The sequence below is a fragment of the Macaca nemestrina genome, chromosome Y (assembly GCF_043159975.1).
Source record: "Macaca nemestrina isolate mMacNem1 chromosome Y, mMacNem.hap1, whole genome shotgun sequence".
Classification (NCBI taxonomy): Eukaryota; Metazoa; Chordata; class Mammalia; order Primates; family Cercopithecidae; genus Macaca; species Macaca nemestrina.
In genome coordinates, this window is record NC_092146.1 from 3,057,168 (window position 1) to 3,080,483 (window position 23,316).

Below are 23,316 nucleotides of genomic sequence, written 5' to 3' on the forward strand. Positions count from 1 at the left end.
CAAGGCTCCGTGCCTGGCACAGGAGAGAATCACCTTGTCTGCTGGTTGCTAAGACCTTGGAAAAAGCACAGTATTTGGTTGGGAGTGCCCCATTTTTCCAGGTTATCACAGCTTCCCTTGGCTAGGAAAGGGAAATCCCCTCACCCCTTGCACTTCCCAGTTGAGGCGACGCCCTGCCCTGCTTCACCTCGCCCTCCATGGACTGCACCCACTGTCCAAATAGTCCCAGTGAGATGAACCTCAGTTGGAAATGCAGAAATCACCCACATTCTACATCGATCATGATGAGAGCTGCAGACTGGAGATGTTCCTATTCGGACATCTTGGAACACCCCTCCCAGCAAATATATTAATAGTTATGATGAGCGTAGTAAGACGTGTATTTTTCTTGGGGAAAAAAGACTGATTAAAATCTCAGATAATCAGACAATATAACTTGGTTTCTCAGTGTCGTTAGTCACTTTCTGACAATCCAGCATTTCCAAGTAGGACTCAAGTTTTCACATGAAAGGTAAATTCAGACTTTCTACCATTTTCTTCATGGAAATTCAGAAGCAATAAACGAAAAGAAGGAAAAATTTTTCCTTAATTCATTTTAGTAAAACAAGAAGAAAGCTAAAACCCCAGACCTCAAAGTATCAAAACGACAAAATGTCAGTGGAGATTGATCACGGTGTGTTGTAGAGGAGACAGAGGTAAACAAACCCCACGGGGATCCTATAGCAGCTGGAGATTTCTCAAAGAGCAGCAGAAGCATGCTTCCCAAATACAGGGGCCACAGCCACATGCACACAACATAAATCTTGTGTTTGCAAGAATAGAGGTTATGGTGAACTAGCTGCAGCAAGAACTTCCTACACCTAACTATAGGTTCCAGAAGCAGAAAAAGTGAATTAAATGAAGACTCACATAGACACATTATATTTGCAAGCATTGTCCTGTTTGTATGGCACTGAGAAAAGGAGAAATTTACATTATTAAAAAGGAAATTTGAAAAATTAGTCTCTGTTGGCTCAGAAATTAAAGCTAAATAAACTTACACATAAAACCCTGAGTCAACGAAAAAAGTCAGATCTCTTAGTATACAATTGTGCCTTTTTCCCCTCACACAAAAAAATTAGAAATAAAACATAAATTATATATGTATATATACACATATAAATAACATAAACCAATAGTTTTTTTTATACATAAACAAGTAAGTTAGAAGACATCATTGAAAAACACCATTTAAAATAGCAATAATAGACCAGGTGCTATACCTCATGCCTGTAATCCCAGCAGTTTGAGAGGCTGAGGCAGGCAGATCACTTCAGGCCAGGAGTTCAAGACCAGCCTGGTCAATATAGTGAAGAAACCTCATCTCTACTAAAAATATATTTTTTAAAAATAGCTTGGCATGGTGGTGCACACTGGTAGGCCCCGCTACTCAAGAGGCTGAGGCACAATAATTGCTTAAGCCTGGGAGGTGGAGATTGCACTGAGCCAAGATTGTGCCAGTATACTCCAGCCTGGGAGACAGAGTGAAATTCTGTCTAAAAATGACAGCAACAAAAAAGCAATAATACAGATTAAATACCCAGAAATAACCTTTTTAGCTGAAAATAAAAATAAGCTTTTTAGCTGAAAATAAAAAATACTAAAAATATCAAACTCTAGTTCATGATGTGCGTGCTGAAGTATTTAGCCAGATGGACACTGATATCTCCAATTTATTTTGAAATGCATCAGAAACTAAGATAGATTAGGGTATAGAAGGCCAAATAGATGAATGTTAAAGGAAGGTTAGTAAACTGTTAATAGTAGAATCTAGGTGACATGTAATGGGCGTTCACCGTAAAATTCTTTCAACATTTCTATATGCTTAACAATTTATATAATAAAATATTGGAGAAAGTTTGAAGAAACTAAAATAGTAATGAAGGATTACTAGCCCTGTATTTAGCATTCTGAAATGTAAACGAACTCCTAATATTTAGCTTAAGTAGAAAGAAAGATCAATGGAACATAGGAGAAAATTCCAAAATAGAACACCACCAAAATATCGCAATTTAATATATTTATCAATGTCAATGCAGGTTAGAAGAGAAGAAAGGGATTATTTAATAGCTTTGAGAGAAATGAGCTGCCTTCTGGAAGAATGTATTTGGTTCTGAGGCAGCACAGGTAGTCAAGGAAATGACTATGTTCTCTGCACACAACAACCATGGTGACTGTACAGTCTGTACAATCAGCTCAGCATTCACATTGTCATTGAGCTCATTCAAGCGAACGTATCCTAAGTTGCGACCTTCCCCTGTAGGGAGAATACAACCTTTGATTTTACCTGTTCTCAGACTTACCCTTTGCTGACTTTGATAGTAAAAAGCAAATTCTGGGTGGAGACATAAGATGCTAATGAGATACGTGACATATGAAAAAGCATGTACAGCTACCACCACAAGTGCACCCAGAGGACCACCCAGAACATGCTTACTAGAAACACCTCTCTCACCACCTTATGAATAATCATGTAAGACTCCCGTACATGGAGTCTCCCTAGTAGTGCCAGTCTTTACTGTCTCATTCTTACCCCCAGCCCACCATGACCCCTCTCTCTTAGGGTGTCCTGTCCATTCTGCACCTAAATTTTAACATATTCTTTTTCTTTTGCAGTAAGTTACTCCATGCTACATCTCCTTTACTGAGTAGTCCTTGTTTAAATTATTTTAAACTAAGAAGACAAGAACTGAGATGTCAACATTTCTGGTGCTGTTACTTGGATAGATGTTTGTCCACTTCCTTGACTTCAATTTTCCTTACCTGTGGTGAGTATTGTCACTGTACCAGACTACCTGGTTGACTATCACTGTTTTCCTCTGTGAAGTTCTTATCATTGTGAAGTTCTGGGAAAACAGTTTATAAATCTCCTATATTCTTTATGTAGATATGCTGCCCTGTTTTTGGCTGCTGCTTCTGTACTATTGACAATTATTCCAACCACATAGGTTGCTCTCAAGTCAATATTTGGGCTACTTTGTTATTTAATTTCACATCTTTCTGGCCACACTTAAAACTCAGCTAATCAAGTTTGTTGTCTAGTTTGTTGTCTCCCCTGACTGCCCCAATACTTAACCACCACCTACTGGCTGTTATGATTTATTTTCCAATTAAGTTTTCTGTTTATAAAATTTTCTTTGTTTTCAGGGGCACATTAAGAGTAACCCACGCCTTCAGTCATGTAAAAGCAAGTTGCAGAGATTGTATCCAGGCATTGCAGGTATTATAATTAGGCATCACAAATGGCAAGTCAGTAAGATAGGGAATAGCTCATTGGCAAGACATCTGGGCAACCCCATCTAGCAGCAGGAGTCATCTTGGTTGGGCATGGAGACGCCCAGTACCGGTAAGACTAAAATAGTGCAGCACAGATGGCCAAGACCTCCTACAGACTCAGTTTAATAGGCACTCAACTGGATGCCCTGAACCCGTTCATGGCTTAACTTGACTCATGGAATGCCATGGCCTCCTAGACTTCAGTATATGTTCTGTCATTGCAGGATTTTCTCTGGCCCCCTAGAAACCACTTCTTCCACTCTCACTGAAACATCCCTAGAATGTGTATTTAAAAATTGGGGCCAGGCCTGGTGGCTCATGCCTGCAATCACAGAACTTTGGGAGGCTGAGGTGGACAAATCACTTGAGGTCAGGAGTTTGACACCAGGTTGCCCAACATGGTGAAACCCTGTCTCTACTAAAAACACAAAAATTAGCTAGGTATAGTGGCAGGCACCTGTAATCCCAGCTACTTGGAGGATTGAGTCAGGAGAATCTCTTGAACCCAGGAGGCAGAGGTTCAGTGAGCTGAAGTTGCAACGCTCTAGCCTGAGTGACAGAATGATACTTTGTCTCCAAAATAAATAAATAAATAAATAAATAAATAAAGGAACACTTTTCAGTTAGATGAGCTAAAGAAAGAAAAAACAAAAACTTAAATTCTTTTGTATCACTGTTTGGTCTAGGTACAAGTTAGCAAACAATGAACAATGACCAGAGAATAGGAGTATGAATTTCAAAACTATGCTACAGCTAGATCTTTTTCATAGGGAAAGTGGTCTGACTTACCCTACGTGCAGAGCTCTATGGCCTTACAACAAAACTTACCTCTGTGCAGCATCTGTGGGCTAAAACCCAGTAAGCCAAAAAGCCCCCAGAGCCATAAGAAGATCCTCTTTTATTAAGGGGAAAGGAATACAGACCCCATGGCCTAATACCAGGTCCAGATAGGTGTCTCAGGGGCCCACACTGTTCCTAGACCAAACTGAGGGTTGGGCTGCCATTTCTCACATCCCAATAAGGAGATGCAGATGAAGTGGGGAAGAAGAGAGTTTTTATTTCTGTAACCAGTTACAGGGAGAAGTCCTGGAAATTATCACCGGGCCAACTCTAAATAACAAATTTTTCCAGAGCTTATATACCTTATAACTATATATCTAGATTAAGTGTGCATTCATCTAAGGATATAAGTGGTTAACTTTTTAAATGTATAACTAAGATCTAAGTCCTCACGACCTTCTTCTGGAATTTCAGTAAATTTACTTAATTCAAATGGGTCCAAGTGCTGGGGTAATTACCCTTATCTTATCTCCTGCTAAATCATAAAGGTTTGGGGAGTTCCTTTAGACCCCAATAAACTTGTCTGTGGAGGCCTCAGGGGTTTCTTCAGACCCTAAATAAAACTTGTTTAATCCTAAAAAGGGTCCTGTTAAGAATTCCTTCATTATCTTGTCATGTTTCAAGGCCCAGGAAAAGCCTAGGCAAAACTCTTGCTGGGCTTTTTGTTACAAACCAGACTTTGTATAAGGGTACTTGCTCTTAATGTTTAAGTTAACCACTTGGTCAGTAATGAAACAGCTGTTATGGAGGCCTGCATTAATGAGACCTGCCCTGCCACAACACCTCCTTTAGAGTTTCCAACATCCTCTGTATTATCAGAGTCTTTTGTGGAATCTAATTCTGTTTTACCTCCTCCTTATTCTCTTCTCTTCCCTCTTTCACCAGCTGTATTAGTCAGGGTTCTCTAGAGGGACAGAACTAGTAGAATAGATATATATATATAAAAATAAAGATGAGTTTATTATTAATTCACATTATCACAAGATCCCACAATAGGCCATCTATAGGCTGATGAGCAAGGACAGCTAATCCGAGTTCCAAAACTGTAAACCGAGTCCCATGTTTGAGGACAGGAAGTGTCCAACACAGGTGAAAGATGTAGGTTGGGAGGCTAGGCCCATCTCTTTTTTCACATTTTTTCTGCCTGACTTTTACTCTAACTATGCTGGCAGCAGATTAGATGGTGCCTACCCAGATTGAGGGTGGGTCTGCTTTCCCAGCCCACTGACTCAAACGTTAATCTCCTTTGGCAACACCCTCTCAGACACACCTAGGACCAATACTTTGTATCCCTCAATCCAATCAGGTTGACACTCACTATTAACCATTACACCAGGTACAATAGGGAGTAGCCCAGCTGGAGTTACTTACAGTGTGACTTCATACCATCCAGGGCCAGAAAAATTGCTCCCCTTACAGCAGGTCCCAAATGGAGAGGGGACCATAGAGCACATATTCCATTGTCAATAAATGATCAATCCAATTCAATCAAAAACTCAGATGGTTCTCAGAGGACCCCATTGCATTTACTCTCTTCTTTCTCACTTCATCTGCATCTCCTTATTGGGATGTGAGAAATGGCAGCCCAACCCTCAGTTTGGTCTAGGAACAGTGTGGGCCCCTGAGACCCCTATCTGGACCTGGTATTAGGCCATGGGGTCTGTATTCCTTTCCCCTTAATAAAAGAGGGTCTTCTGGGGGCTTTTTGGCTTCCTGGGTTTTAGCCCACAGACTCTAACTTCTCCTTTGATTTAAACTTGAAAGAGATACAAATTGTCCTTTTACTTGCTGTACCAGGGCAACTGACCACCCTTCCACTCACAAAGTGAGAGCTATTGCTGGTCCCTCCCAGGACCCACAATGGGATTATAACAGGTCTGGAAGAATAAAAAGTAGGTACTACATGGTTTTATAGCTCCTGGCCGGGATGAGACAATGTATTTTAAAACCCATTAATTTTGAGAAAGCCAAAGAAGTCACACAGGGTAAAAATTAAAACCTGGCCCTCTTTCAGAGATGGAGGCCTTCTGAAAGGCCCAACATAGACCCTACATCTGCTGAAGGCCAAGTTTTACTGTGACAACACTTCATTATCCAATATTCCTCAGATATCAGGAGAAAACTTAAGAAATTACAATTAGGGCAAGAAACACCTATGCCTCAACTAATAGAAGTGACTTTTAAAGTATTTAATAACAGTGATCTAGCTAAGAAGAAAAGCCAAGCTCAGCATGAGAACAGGTGAGATAAGGACCAGGCTAAAATGATAGCTATTGCTTGCTTTAAATTATAAACGGTCATAGCACGGAACCAGAGTGCACCCAGCCACCCCAGGGCCATGCCCAGTGTGTAAATAGGATGGCCACTGGGGAATGAATTGTCCTCAATCCTGAAAGGGAAAAGGAGACATGCTCCCTCAAGATGGTGCTAACTCAAAAGGAAGGCCTGGGGATCCAGATGCCCCGCACTAAGAAGGACATCACGAAGTCACCAGTCTCTAACTCCAGGTGACTTTTGTGTGGCCAGCAAGAATACTAATTTTTTCATCTTTACCTGGGTCTCTTACTTTCTGATGCTGGATCACTGGCCTCCAAAGATTGTACTATATATAGGAACAATAGGCAACCCCATTGTTACTATTTGACTCCCTTATACACATGTCAGTATACAGATCAGTTAATGTCACACTCATTTTTGCATATTCCTGAGTGTCCTACCATGCTCTAAGGCAGAGATTTGTTAAATATCATGGGTGCCATCATATCACTCAAAGGAACCAGGCCTTCCCAAATGGTGCTCACTGATGGGCCCACAGATCACCTCCCTAAGTCAATCTCAGAGCAAATCATTACTGCCATCTGTATGGCAGAGTACCTAGAAGAACCCTTCAGGCTCAACCTGTGCTCATTAAAGTATGGGATCCAAATAAGTAACCCAATAAAAAACAATATCCCCTAAAATTACAAGCAAGAAAAGGATTAGAGTCCTTGATTTCTAAATTCTTGCAGCATTGTTTACTGGTGCCCTGCCAATCATCTTGTAATATTCCTATTCTACCAGTTATAAAGCCAACTGGAGAATATCAACTTGTATAAGACCTGAGAATCATGAATGAGACAGTAATTCCTCTTCATCCTTTAGCAGCTAACCCTTATACCTTGTTAACCCAAATTCCAGGATATTGACAATGGTTAAGGTCTAAACCATTTTATGTAAACCATTTAGATACATGCCTGAATGCTGCTGCCCCAGGGCTTTCTTTTTCTTTTTTCTTTTCTTTTTTTTTTCATTTTTCATTTGTTGCCCCAGTGCTTTCAAAATAGCCCTCCACTGTTTACATGAGCCCTAAACACCTGATGTAAACACTTGTGGGGCAGGTTGGAGGTTCTCCACAGGACCCTTCCCTTACTGTTCTTCTAAAGCAAGCTGGCTAACTCCTTTCAATATCAGGTGCTCCTGCTGGACTCCCTTGAGGTTACTGTAAAAACTTTTAGCACCCTTAATCCAGCTTCTCCCATGCCAGTTAATTCCTTGGAGACCCTAACTCATTGCGGTATTGAAACCATAGACTAGATTTATTCACATAGATCTCAAAGATACATCTCTTGAGAATCCTGCTGCTGAATGGGTCACTGATGGAAGTAGTTTTGTGGAAAATGGAAAAAGAAGGGCAGGATACACTGTGGTTAGTCTACACCAAACAACAGAAGTCCAGGCACTGCCACCTGATACCTGAGCACAAAAGCAGAGCTATTTGCCCAGGCCCTTGGCTCTCGGTCAGGGAAAGGCACTTAACATGTACACTGAAACCCTGTATACCTTCCTTGACCTTCATACACATGCAGCTATTTGGAAGAATGGGACCTCCTAAATGCAAGAAATTCCCTCATTAAACATGGAAAAGAAGTACTGCAGCTTCTAGAGGCTGTGTGTAAGAAGCAAGTGGCAGCAATTCACTATTAAAGATGTTTAGACACCCCTTTCTGAAAAGGACATTCCAGTTGCATTGAGAAATGCAAGGGCTGACAGGGAAGCCAGAAGTGCAGCTACAGAAACCACAGGTGAACTTGCTTTGTTTCCCTCTGCCCATTCTCTTGATGTAAACCCATCCTATACAATAGAAGAATAAGCAGGGGCAAAATAAAATCAGGGGACCTTAATATCTGAGAAGAGGTGGCTCACAGGTCAAAAGCTCTTGCTTTCTCAATCTGATCAGTGGAAAATCATAAAACAACAACAACAAAAAACTTCCTTCAATATGGGATGGGATGCCATGACCACCTGGATAGATCATCTTTTTACAGGTAAAGACCTGGAAACCACAGTAAAAAGTGGGTTTTTTTATTGTGACTTCAAATAACCTTGAGGGTAAACAGACAGATGACCCCTCCTTTATTGACCCCAATCCAGAGGCAAGAAACCTATCCTGGTGAGGACTAGCAGATTGTCCATACCTAAATGTCCTCCTTTTAGGAATTCAAACACCTTTTAGTTTTTGTAGACACCTTTACTGAAACGGTGCAAGCTTTCCCCACCAGAACTGAGAACGCTACAGAAGTGACTTTCACGTATTATCATTTTGGCCTTCCTACTTCTTACAGAGTGATGATGGCCCTACTATTGTTGCAACTATAACCCAATAGGTAGCTTGAGCTTTGGGAATTAAATATCATCTCCACTCCTCGTGCAGGCCGCAATGCTCCACCAAGGTTGAAAGAACCAGTGAAACTTTAAAACAGACTCTGGCAAAATTGTGTCAGGAAATTTCTGAGTTGGTACACTCTGTTGCTTATAGCCTTGAGGAGAATATGAGCAGCACCCAAAGGGAAGACAAAACCTAGTTAACCTGTTAATTTAAACAGAAACTCACTCTATTAGAAGATATGTTCAAAATCTAAGCCAGGCCATTCAGGAATATGACAATATAATGTTGCTCTCACATGGGTAAATGAAGGGTGATCCCAAAATCCTGTCTCGAAACTGGGTCCTATAAAAACTTGGAAGGAAGTCACCCCCGCAGATCAACTTCTTCCTAAATGGTAGGACCTTACCAAGCACTACTAGCCAGCCCAACAGATGTAAAGCTTCAAGTAACAGCTAGTTAGGTCCACATAACCAGAATTAAACTGCAATGTATCTTTATAAAACCACAGGCGTGCAGTGGCTCAAGCCTGTAATCCCACCACTTTGGGAGGCCGAGAAGGGCGGATCATGAGGTCAGGAGATCGAGACCATCCTGGCTAACACGGTGAAACCCCGTCTCTACTAAAAATACAAAAAATTAGCCAGGTGTGGCAGCGGGCACCTGTAGTCCCAGCTACTCGGGAGGCTGAGGTGGGAGAATGGCATGAACCCGGGAGACAGAGCTTACAGTGAGCTGAGATCACACCACTGTACTCCAGACTGGGTAACAGAGGGAAACTCCATCTAAAACAACAACAACAACAACAACAAAAAGAAAACACCACAGGAAACTGCTGATTACACCTGCAAGTACACAAAGAATCTAAAGCTTCTATTCTAGAAATCAACCCTAAATGGAGCCACTCTGGAAGATAAGTAACATCCTAATTTTCTTGAAACTTGCCTGTCAACCTCTAATGGCTTTTACAGATGTTGGCCTTTCTGGCAGGAAAGTAATTAACCATACTGCCAGTCTATTAAACTTAACCTTGTTGGCTTTGTATAACCACTAAAAGTTGGGAGTATGCCAGACCAGAGCCCTTAGAAGACTAGCCCTAGCATCCCAGCACATGTCCAAGGACAAACTCACTGGTACACGGGATGGCAGTATCAAGCCCAACAGCCCATACAAGGATGATATTGGATCATGTCATAAGTCTTTAAGTTCTCTCTCTTAGGTAGCAACAGTAATTCAAATGTCACAAATAGAAAAACACTCTCATACATTATGTTTTAGCCAGAGTGATTCCCCTTCGGTCTTTTCAGCAATCATGCCAGTTCTATCAATTTTATAGGGGAACTCCAAGAGAGTCAGTATAGCTGAACTTTTGTCACTGGGTCTCCTGTCTTAGTCAACACCTCTGCAGGAAGTAAGCTAATAAATGGACAGCTCATCCATGCAGCCAATTGCCTGTTCTATCATGCCCCCTGCCCAGCTAAGCCTCTATTTCTTTTCAACAAAACTAGAACCTCTAACATTTGCAGGGGCTGTCCTCACACAGGAAACCTTTATACACCTTATCTGAATACATCCTCTGGGGACCATCAACACACCCAATCAAAAGATAACTGTACCTTGTGTTCGGGCCCTAAAAGAGAGACTTTAGTTAAATAATTTTACATTATCATCCAATTTTACCATCTATTAGTGGACTCAAGAACTGCTGTGAACTTAGCTGCACAAAACCTTTTGCTTATAGGCCAAAAAATAGAAAAGCCCCTTTTACAGAACCTACTGGTTCCATGAACAACATGATTTGTACCCCCATTAGATCAGGCAGAAAGAGACTTAAGGCAGATAGGCAGGGAAAAGGCCCCACTCAGCAGGTAGCAGCTACAAAATAAATGACCTGACTCCTTAATCTCCCATATGATTACCAGCCCTCAAATATCCTAATGGAGATTGAGACAGGATAGATAGTCAAGGAAATGGCTATGTTCTCAGGATGCAGCAACGTGGTGACCATGCAGCCAACACAATAAGCCTTAGTTTTTGCATTGCAATAGAGCTCATTTAAGCAGATCTGTCTTCATAGGAATGTTCCCTCCTAGAGAGCATGCACATTTTGATATTACCTATCCTGAAAGTCCTCAAACTGATACTCTGCTCACTTTAACAGTAAAATAACCCCCCATAGGTGGAGATTTAAGTTGCTAATGAGACATGTGACATATGAACAAGCATGTACAGCTACTGCACATGTACACCCAAAGGACCACCCAGAACATACTTACTAGCAACACCTCTCCCACCACCTTATGAATAATCATGGAAGGCTCCTATACAGGGAGTTTCTCCAGCAATAATCAATGCTGTCTCACCCCAATGAGCTGCCCGCCCTGAATCTACTCTCTCAGAGGTACTGTCTATTCTGCAGTTAACTTTCAAATATTCTTTTAATTTTACAATGAATTACTCTATGCTGCATTTTGCTGTATGTCTCTTGTTTACATTATTTTAAACAAAGAAGACAAGAATCCAGGTATCACAACAGCCATCAACATTTCTATGCCTCACACCTTATGCCAAGATAACTTCCAAATAGATCAGATATTTAAATACATAATATGTACAATGAAGTGATAAATGAAAGAAACCATGGCATAAGTCTTCTGTTAAAAGTAGGAAGGAAGGGGGTTGGGCATGGCAGCGCATGCCTATGATCCCAGCACTTTGGGACACTGAGGTGGGTGGACCAACTGAGGTCGGGAGTTCAAGGCCAGCCTAACATGGTGAAACCTTGTCTCTACCAAATTTTAAAAAATTAGCTGGGTGTGATGGTGGGTGCCTGTAATCCCAGCTACTTGGGAAATGAGGCAGGAGAATCACTTGAACCCGGGAGGCAGAGGTAGCAGTGAGCTGAGACTGCTGCAACTGCACTCCAAACTGGGCAACAGGAGCGAAAGTCTGTCTCCAAAAAAAAAAAAGAGTTGGGAGGGAAAGTTCTTTCCACTGTGACCCAAATGCCAGGCAGGATAACAGACTGATGAATTCAACCATGCAAATGTGAGAACTCTTCAAGCAAAACCACGTTAAGCAAACTCAAAAGGCAGATGGCAAACTGGGAAAAAATTGTGAAATATCATAAAGTTAATTTTTCTAATAAATAAGTACTCATAGCTATAATGTCAGCAATCCAATAGAGAAAAAAGGATTGAAAACAACACAGAGAATTCATAGGAATGAAAAGACAAATGTTTTTTAGTCCCATGCAAATATCCTTAGTGATAAACATAATAATGAAAAATACAGAACCCTGTGTAGATTTATTTCGAATTTCTATTAGAAGTTTAAAAATAGAAAGCAGCCTGGCACAGTGGCTCACTCCTGTAATCCCAGCATTTTGGGAGGTGCAGGCGGGTGGATCACGAGGTCAGGAAATTAAGATCATTCTGGCTAACATGGTGAAACCCCATCTCTACTAAAAATACAAAGAATAAGCCAGGCCTGGTGGTGGGCGCCTGTAGTCCCAGCTACTCAGGAGGCTGAGTCAGGAGAATGGTGTGAACCCCGAAGGCAGACCTTGAAGTGAGCCGAGATCCTGCCACTGCGCCACTGCACACTGGTCTGGGCGACAGAGCTAGACTCTCAAAAAATAAAAAATAAAAAGAAAGCTATAACATCTCTCCAACCTCCAGCAATTTAAAGTGTATAATTTACTTTTAAAAGGAAAGGAAGAAAACACACATATATACAACACATATAAAAATTTGTTCATAGATATTTTTAAAAGCTCCAAAACATACACTGCTTGTTTAGGTCACAGGGAGGTTTTTTTAACAGCTCATCCTTTGATATTTTTAAAATCTTGAGCCATATAAATGGAATACCTAATTGTAAAAATTAGATTTAAGAAAGTGGGAATAATTCTACTGCAAACAAAACAGCAAGGTGAGAGGCAGGCTAAGTTCCAGCCCAACTCTGCTATTAATTAACTGGGTGAACTTTGGCCAGTCTTTTGGACTCATTGATTATTCTAGCTGCAAAGAATCTCAGAAATGTTCTCATTAAACACTTGTTTTATGGAATAGAAACAGATTCACAGAATAAATTAAGTGACTTAACCAATCTCACATGCAATCAATTTACAGCAGAGCCAACAAAAGCTGTTCATGTATCAATTTATTCTTAGATAAGATGGGAGTGCTGCCATTAAGAAAAAACAAGCGACAGAGATGGGGAGAAAATAATTGCAAAGCACATAACTGACAAAGGACTTATGATCCAGAGCATATTTTTTAAAATCTCAAAACTCAAAATTAACAACAAAATGCAGGGGTATGCAATTCCTAAAACCACAGTGAGATAGCACTGTGCAGCTATTAGAATGGCTAAAACTTTAATTTAAAAACCTAACAGTATCAACTTGGAAAGAATATGTAGCAACTAGAACTCTAACATATTGCTGGTAAACAAAATGCAAAATTGTTCAACCACTTTACAAAATAGTTTGGCAGTTTCTCATAAAGTTAAACATAGATTTAACCAATACCTTGTAAACCAGCAATACCACTCCTGGGCATTTATCCAAGAGAAATAAAAACTTACATTTACACGAAAACTGGTACATAAACATTTATACTAGGTTTACTCTTAGTCTCCAAAAGCTAGAAGCAACCCAAATGTTCTTTAAGTACAGAACATCCATGCAATGCATATTATGCATCCATACAATCAAACATTATGCAGCTATAAAAAGGAACAAACAATTGACACACACATCAAACTGAGTGGATCTCAAAGGCATAATGCTAAGTGAAAGCAATCAGTCTCAGAAATCTCAATAGTGCATGATTCCATGTATACGAATCTGGGAAAAGATCCATGTCTTTCTGGGAAAGGTTCTGGGAAAATGCAGAATTGGAGGAATGGAAAACAGACTAGAGGTTGCTAAGGACTGGGACAAAAACAGAGGTTGAATAAAAAGTAGGAGCAGAAGAAAATTTTAGGAGATGTTGGAAATTCTCCGTGTTATTATTGTGGTGTTGGATACATGAATCTATGAATTTTGCAAACCCAAAGAATTGTGTACCATCAAAAGCAGATTTTAGGGCATGTAAATTTAAAAATAAATTTTTCTATCTTTATGAGGCATAATTGACAAATAAGAAGTAAGTATACTTAAGGTGTACCATCTGATGTTTTGATATACATTGTAAAACATTTGCCACCATAAAACTAATGTATCACCTTGAAGAGTGAAGTCATCAAAGGTCTCTGTGGTCCATTCTATGTCTCGAAACATAAAGATTCTTTCACTTTTTAAAAACAGACAGCAACTAATTCTGAAGTAACACAAAAATTTTCAATTTTTCTTTATGAAAAATAAACCTGAATAACTATGAAATTCATAACACCATGACAATGTGGAAAAACAGAAAACCCTGAAAAAAGTGTAAAAATAATGGCTTGGATTTTCATCTCCTTAACAATTTGGCTAGGCTTCAGGTGTTTCTCTCATTTGGAAGTACTAATTTAATAGGAAAATAAAGCCAGTCTATATTTTTATATGTCACTGTTTAAGTTTTGCTGATCTTACTTTAATCTTCATTTTTACTTAAAGATTAGATCACTAATGGACACATGAAAATATACTGTAGGTCAACAGAGTTTAGATTTTTAAAAGCGATCTTCACATTCGAAAGTCTTACTAAGATAGTGAACTCTAAGAGGACTTACGAAAGGAAGCATGCCTGGGGAAGAAAATTCAGGCATAGCAAACAGCAAGTGCTGGGGCACTGAACAAGTAAGGAGGGGTAGTTGATGTGGTGAGAGAATAGCAAGGAGTCCAGTGTGGATGGGAGGAGGGGGTTTGTAATCAGAGAATGAGAAATAGAAGAGAGAGAGAAGAGAAAGAAATAGGCCAGATTATGTTCGGTACACCCAGGACTCTGACTTTGTACTGAGAGCCATAAGAAGCTTGTGAATGATTTTGACCCCAGGAGTGAAATGATCTGACTTAACTTCTATCAGGATCTTCCTGGTCACATTTTTGAGAACAAATCGAAGAGGAAGGTAGATGTGAAATCAGGGAGATGAACGAAAAAGCTTTTGCACAAAGGACACTGGTGACTCAGATGAAGAATAAGTGACAAATGGTCAAAAATCCACCTAATTTTGAAAATCAAGGTTCCAGGATTTCTCTTGGACCAGATATGGGGTATGAAAAGAAGGATATGGATGGCTCCAGGATGTGTTTCTTTCATATGAGCTAATGGAAAGTGGAGATATTTGGAAGAGGAGCAGCTTTCAATGCAATATCAGATTAGATTTTTAGAAAGAGTAGTTATATTTGTATTGGACTCTAAGTAAGAAGCATTGAAACTTCTGCAGACATGGCCCAGCCACTGGACACAAGAGTCACCTTTTGTTCGGAGCAGCACAATTGCCTCTTCCCAGACCTTTTTGCCTGGTGCACGAAGCCAGCATGTTTGCAGAGTGAGTTGGAATTCCTTTGTCACCTACTCTCACAAATAATACCAATCCATGAACTTCATAGGTGTGTGGTAATGACATCAGTGTTGTACAGTCATCCTCCAATGGTCATTTTCCCATGCATATTTAATTCTGGGATTTCTTCAGGAATTCTAATTCATTTCTCCCCCAGATTTTCAGTGTTGCATATGCACCAACTCATTGGCAGGAAGCATTTCTACCTCAGCCTAAGGTACAAGTAGAACCAAGGCCTCTCTTGAATGGGTTGAGGTGATGAAGTAAGGTGTCTGAGTGTTTTGGAGCCCTGTGGGGTAGCCAAGTCACTGGGCCAGAGGCTGGGCGGCAGCCCTGGAGTCTCTTCATGTAAAGACAGTGTGTTCTCACTCACCCACATGTGAAGTTCCAACCTGTAGGTGAACGTTGGAGATGCTCAGTGATTCTTAGTCATAGTGGCATCCTGAAGTCAGATCACATCAGGGAATTCAATAGATACGGGTGCCCAAGTCTCATCCCAGAGATTTGCCATTGGTCACAGGTGAGACCTGAGCATCAGAACTTCTGGAAAACCTTCTAATCATGTAATGCAAAGTTGAGAACCCCAAGTTGGGGAGACCCAAGCTGGTGTGATCAGTGAAAATAGGACAGTATTTTGGAGGTCTGCTGATAGTTGCAGCATTATCACAGACTTGCACAGAATGGGCTTTTAAGTATGACAGCCACCAACATGCTGGCTGGGGGTTGCTTATTGAGGATGGGAGGGGGCAAGCAGGCAGCACTTTGTCTACCCAGAAGAAAAGGTCTATGTGCCCTGCATAACAGCTGCATTTACTGGCAATACTTCTGGAGGCTTGGCTGCTCTGTGTATATGTATGCCATGCATCTGTGCTGCCAGGTCACACCATTTCCTGAGTAGGTTTACTGGCTTAGAAAATAAGGTCATGCAGGCAGGGATGCTGAATTTCACACAGAATCATACTGATCCTGAGTTGAGACTCCACCACCAAATGAAAGCTGTAAAGGCTGGGCTCCCATAAAGAAGGCATTCTTTACTTTCCTGTTTAAAAATGGACGTTGTCCCCTGATAGATATAGATACTGGAATTGACAATATTGGTTTTTCCTACTACTAGGAGTGAGTCTCTTATTTGAAAAGCTATTTTCCCCAGCTGTTACCAAAGCCACAACCACAGCATGTGAGAATCACTGATAAAAAGTGAAACATGCTGAGGGTTGTGCTGGTTTTCATGAGTGCTGGTTACAGTTTACATTTATGGAACAGAAATTGTATCATCACTATCATTGTAGAAACTTCAAATGATTGAACATGAAAGCCAAGATAGTTGTTTTGTTTCTCTTTTCTTCCTTTCTTTTCTTCTCTGTTTCTTTTTTAAATTGAATTAACTCCTATAGAGTTTTTGTTTTAACTGAAACCTAGAGACACATTAAAAAGCACAAAGTTGCCGGGCGCGGTGGCTCACGCCTGTAATCCCAGCACTTTGGGAGGCCGAGGAGGGCGGATCACAAGGTCAGGAGATCGAGACCACGGTGAAACCCCGTCTCTACTAAAAAAATACAAAAAACTAGCCGGGCGCGGTGGCGGGCGCCTGTAGTCCCAGCTACTCAGGAGGCTGAGGCAGGAGAATGGCGTAAACCCAGGAGGTGGAGCTTGCAGTGAGCTGAGATCCGGCCACTGCACTCCAGCCTGGGCGACAGAGCGAGACTCCGTCTCAAAAAAAAAAAAAAAAAAAAAAAAAAAAAGCACAAAGTTTTACGCATTTGAGTGATTGTGAGGAAAAATAGAATAATTCTAGAATAATTCAACTCAGAGTACACAGACAAAATGAATACTGAATTTTTCAGAAAGTATTTGTGAATGTCATTCATTTTGCCTGGAGCTTTATCATGGTGACAATAACAGTTCAACACTGTCCCTGTCTCCTTTTATTCGAAACACTTCGGAAAGATGAACACTTTGAACACTTCACTGTAAATAGGTCTGTGACCTGTAAACTAATACAGTGTCTACATTTGCTCTGGGAATTATTTCTACAAACCTTAAAAGATAGTATTTTAAGTAATTTTCAAGGTAATATTTGTTCAAAGGCAAGATTTTTTTCTCCTGGTTTACTTCAATGTAACTTTTGAAAAACATATCTAATGTCATAATGTTACCAATATAACTACAGTTGATACAGTCATAGTACTTGGTTCTAGTTCATACTCTTTATTGACAGTACTTGGTTCTATAAACTAATTTTAAACAGTGAATTACCAAATACTTCATTATTACTCTTTGGGGAAATACAGGGTTGGGTTTCTGCAAGCCCCCTGGTCTCAATATTTTCATCAGCCAATTAGTATATAACTTTATGTTTAAAGACATTTTATTCAATAGATATTGTTGATTCATTATCATTGAATTCACAGCCAGCAACACTGTAACTTATGTTTAGAATGAAACTTATCTGACGCATGTATTTTATCCATAAAGCAAATCATAGCCTTACTGATATTAACGCTTTTCTTCCTACAAATTTCTCTCTCCATTTCTCTCCGTTCCCTCCTTCTTAAAAAAAAATAAAATATAGGTTAAAAATATAAAATAAAAAAATAAAGATTAGAAATGCTAGATAACACTAAAGCATGACACTTGGAGGCCACCTCAGATAACAGAATCACTACCACCAACAGCAACAACAAACTCACGAAAATGCAAAGAAAATGTGGTTTTAAATAGACTGTAAAAGGTTATCTTGTTTATAACAGTTTATTATCTTGTTTATATTAGTTCATTCGTACTGAATGAATAGCATTCACTATGAATGTTGAAACAGGAGGTAGAGTGTTGCCTTGTTCCAACACATATGCCCTTGGGATGACGTACATTTTTCACAGCCCTGCATACAACCATAAATGACCACAAAAGTGCCCTCAGTAATGATTTTGGGGTTGTAAAGAAATTTTAGCAGAAAGGCTAATTCTTAAAAACAGAATATGATGATAGTGGTTTCTGACTTTCTTAAGCAAGTATTCCTTTTGGTGGAGGAGAAAATACACTACTTTTCCATGTGATAGTTGTACTTAAAGTGGCCACTAAGTGATAATTATAATACAAAAATCTGCTACAGAACTTTTTGGTTTGTTTGTTTGTTTGTTTGTTTGTTTGAGACTGGGTCTAATCTCACTCTGTGGCTCATGGTGAAGTGCAGTGGCACAATGTCAGCTCACTGCAAACTCCAGTTCCTTAGTTCAAGTGATTCTCCTGCCTCAGCCTCCCAAGTAGCAGGGATTACAGGAATGTACCACCCCATCTGGCTAATTTTTGTATTTTTAGTAAATATGGAGTTGGCCAGGTTGGTCTAGAACTCTTGACCTCACTTATCCACCAACCTTGGCCTCCCAAAATGCTGGCATTATAGGTGTGAGCCACTGTGGCTGGCCAGGAACAAAGTTTTTGAAACTCTGAGGATGAGTATATACTTTTTTTAAAGGCATTTAAGGTTTTAACATTTTTTTCTTTGTTCAGTTAATAATTACGATGTTTCCATGTCAATGTATTTTTCCCAAGTTTTTACAGTGGCTACATTTTATGGGTTGGCCTTGTTTGAATTAATTATATTATGTTATTTGCACAACTACAGTGTCTTTCAGATGCAGGTTAAAGATTAAATTTCAAAAGCAAAGAAAATGTACATTCTTACGCATTTAATATATGCTGTCAATAACACTTCAGAAACATCATACATATTTTAAATTCTACCAGTCTCATATAGATACTCTACATTCTTCAAAAATGTGTAGTCATAATCAAAGAAAAAAACAATTTGCTGTTCCTAATCCTTATATTGAACTGGAGATTTACATTTCTGTTTACCCACAGCTATGTTTTTTATCCTTGGGACATGCTTAGAGAAAATACCTATGGGGCAGAGGCAGCTGAAACGAGGTGCCCTGTGCCTATGCGACATGCGGCAGAGGTTGGAGGATGCCCAGTGGGGTGCTTCAGGACCAGCAGCTCTGCAGCCTGCTGCACCAGGCCCAGGGGGAGGTAGGCTCCCCTGTGGCCAGCTCCCGCCCACGCCTTATCGGCCCCCTGCTCCAGGCTCTGAAGGGAGCTCTGGTTCTGAGGGGAGGCTCCTAGATGTGGATGTGATCACTCAACTGCTCCATCGCTGGGCTCTTGGAGCTCCTTCTCCCTCTGTGGGTTGCGAGGGTGGCATCTTTGTGACTCCTACCTGCACCGGGAGGCTGCAGGCGCTAGAGATGTTGTCGGCCCTCCCCACTTTATGGGGGGAACAGTCTGGGTCCCCGGTTGTCAGGCCTGACTCCAGACAACCCCGGCATCTGTCTCCTGGGAAGAATTTCTTGGGAGTGTGGCTGGCACAGGCCTTTCTCCCCTCTGGGTCATCACCTACTGACTGTGACTGGTTCTTCTGGGCTCCAGGGCTGGCCATGAACCTATTCAGCCCACATTGCCAAGACAGTCCTAAGCCAAAGGAACAAAGCTGGAGGTATCATGCTACCTGACTTCAAACTATACTACAAGGCTACAGTAATCAAAACAGCATGGTACTGGTACCAAAACAGAGATATAGACCAATGGAACAGAACAGAGCCCTCAGAAATAATACTACACATCTATAGCCATCTGATCTTTGACAAACCTGACAAAAACAAGAAATGTGGAAAGGATTCCCTATTTAATAAATGGTGCTGGGAAAACTGGCTAATCATATGTAGAAAGCTGAAACTGGATCCCTTCCTTACACCTTATACAAAAATTAATTCAAGATGGATTAAAGACTTAAATATTAGACCTAAAACCATGAAAACCCTAGAAGAAAACCTAGGCAATACCCTTCAGGCCATAGGCATGGGCAAGGACTTCATGTCTAAAACACCATAAGCAATGGCAACAAAAGCCAAAATTGACAAATGGGTTCTAATTAAACTAAAGAGCTTCTGCACAGCAAAATAAACTACCATCAGAGTGAACAGGCAACCTACAGAATGGGAAACAAATTTTTGCAATCCACTCATCTGACAAAGGGCTACTATCCAGAACCTACAAAGAACTCAAACAAATTTACCAGAAAAAAAACAACCCCATCAAAAAGTGGGCAAAGGATATGAACAGACACTTCTCAAAAGAAGACATTTATGCAGTCAACAGACACATGAAAAAATGCTCATCATCACTAGCCATCAGAGAAATGTAAATCAAAACCACAATGAGATACCATCTCCCACCAGTTAGAATGGCAATCATTAAAAAGTCAGGAAACAACAGGTGCTGGAGAGGATGTGGAGAAATAGGAACACTTTTACACTGTTGGTGGGACTGCAAACTAGTTCAACCATTGTGGAAGACAGTGTGGCGATTCCTCAAGGATCTAGAACTAGAAATACCATTTGACGCAGCCATCCCATTACTGGGTATGTACCCAAAGGATTATAAATCATGCTGCCATAAAGACACATGCACATGTATGTTTATTGCAGCACTATTTGCAAGAACAGAGATTTGGAACCAACCCAAATGTCCATCAGTGACAGACTGGATTAAGAAAATGTGGCACATATACACCATGCAATACTATGCAGCCATAAAAAATGATGAGTTCATGTCCTTTGTAGGGATGTGGATGCAACTGGAAACCATCATTCTCAGCAAACTATCGCAAGAGCAGAAAACCAAACACTGTATGTTCTCACTCATAGGTGGGAATTGAACAATGAGATCACTTGGACACAGGAAGGGGAACATCACACACCAGGGCCTGTTGTGGGGTGGGAAAGGGGGGAGGGATAGCATTAGGAGATACACCTAATGTAAATGACGAGTTAATGGGTGCAGCACACCAACATGGCATGTGTATACATATGTAACAAACCAGCACGTTGTGCACATGTACCCTAGAACTTAAAGTATAATAAAAAAGAAAAAAAAAAAGGCAATAAGACAGCCCTGTAGATCCAACGTTGTTGTTCCAGACATGACATACCAAAAGTGACTACCATCATGAGCTGAGGAAAGCCTGTAAGGAGATCTACCAGCTATGTGGGCAGAGAGAGCCACAGAGAGCCCATTGAATGTGCCCTTCCTTCTTACCATCTTAGCCTGCTGAGTCGCTGGAATTACAGGCATGATGCACTATGCCTGGTTCATTTGGCATAGTTTTTTCAGAGCTATAGCATTTATTAGTATTTCACTGCTTTTTATAATTTGATACCATTCCATAGTAGGGATATAACACATTTTGTTTATCCATTCATCAAGGTGAATGTTTGGATGTTTCCACACTGGGGCTATTTGAAAAATGCTGCTGCAAATATTCATGTATGATTATATATTTCAATTCCTCTTTTGAGTTCTTTGATGTTTATTCATGAAAGTAATTATGGGTTTTATGCCTTTTTCATATTTAATATATTGAGGATCTACCAAACTTTTCTACAGAGGCTACACCATTTTCTATTCCCACCAAAACTATGAAACAGTTCCAATTTCTTCAGTTCCCCACTATTACCAGTTCAAAAAAATATAGCAATCCTAGTAGATGTGATATGCTATCCAGTTGTTTTGATTTGCATTTCCTTAATGAGTAATAATGTTGGATATCTTTTTATGTCCATAACATGTTGGTCATTTGTATGTCTTTTTTGGAGGAATGTCTATTCACATCTTTTGCCCATGTGTTATTTAGGTTTTATGTTGTTGAATTAAAAAAAAAATTATTTTAGATACTAGACCTTTATTGGATATAAGTTATGCAAATATTTTCTCCCCTTCTGTTGGTTGCCTTTTCACATCTCTTAACCTGTTTTTAAAGAACAGTTTAAAAAAAAAAAAATCTTAAGTATCTGTTTTTCTGTTTGTGCCTTGTACTTTTGGTGACTTATCCAAAATACAGTTTCTAAATGCAGGGTCGTGAAGTTTATCCCTTTGTTTTCTTCTGTGAGTTTCATGGTTTACTTATTTCAATGCTGAAGTACTTTGAGTTAGTTTCTTCATATAACGTGGTAGGAGTGTGGCTTCATTCTTTTTGTTTTTCGCCCTTGAATGATCTTGGAAACGTGTTGAAAGCCAGTTGGTATATTAAGGGTTTGTTTCTTGCTTTCCGCTCTACTATGCTACTCTATGTGACCATTCTTATTCCAGAACCACTATTTCAATGATTGTAACTTTGTAAGCAAGTTTTGAAATCAGTAAATGTGACTTGTTCAGTGCTGTTCTTCTTTTTCAAAAGTGTTTGGATGTTAGGGCCTCTTGTAGTTCCATATCAATTTTTGGATCAGCTTTCCCATTATTACCAAAAAGGCTATTGGGATACTGCTACTGATTACATTGAATTCTAGGTTTTTCTGTGGGGTATTGCCATCTTTAAAACATGATTTTATCCATGAATATGGGTGTCTTTCCATTTTTGGTCAGTTTAACATTTGTTGATTTTGTAGATATTTTTAAGAAACCAGCTTATGACTTTATTGATCTTGTGTAATAAAACAAAGCCCTTTTTATTTTCTTTCAGGAAGCTGAAGGGATGTCAAAATAGGCAAACATAACTCCTTGCCAACAGGTGTGCTCTACCCTCTTTGGAACCAGGAACTCTTACTAGCATTGCATACAAGACAATCACAAAACTGGAAAGAGAAATGAGGAAAAGCTAAGTTAAAATATCACATAGTCTTCTGCTGTCTTGTGTTGTCATGATAAAATACCATTTATGGTGGCTTAAACAGGAAATGGTGAAAATTTGTGTCTCAGTTTTGGAGAAAATATTAAATAAAGGTCAAACAAGATCTGTTTCTAGTGAGGCCTTTCTTCCTGACTTGCAGATGGACTGCCTCCTCACTATGTTTCACATATTTTTTCATCATGAAACAAAATGACATGGAAACACAAATAAAAGTTAAAAATACATGTTAATGTAATATCTCTGTTTTCTTCCCGGTCTTATTTCATTGTCATATAACAAGTAAGATGTATTAACTTTATATCATAGTATGTACATATTATTAATTTTATGTTGTTGTATTTAC

The 23,316-nt window shown here is 39.9% G+C and overlaps 1 long non-coding RNA gene across 1 annotated transcript in view; it reads left to right on the forward strand.

Moving 5' to 3' along the window:
• Positions 1-23,277, forward strand: part of LOC139360955 (uncharacterized) — a 266,593-nt gene extending 243,316 nt beyond the window's left edge. The window contains exons 6-7 of the long non-coding RNA XR_011618515.1: positions 2,656-2,807; positions 22,806-23,277. This is a non-coding gene — a long non-coding RNA (uncharacterized lncRNA). The remainder of the gene's footprint in view (positions 1-2,655; positions 2,808-22,805) is intronic.
• Positions 23,278-23,316: the final 39 nt, after the last annotated feature.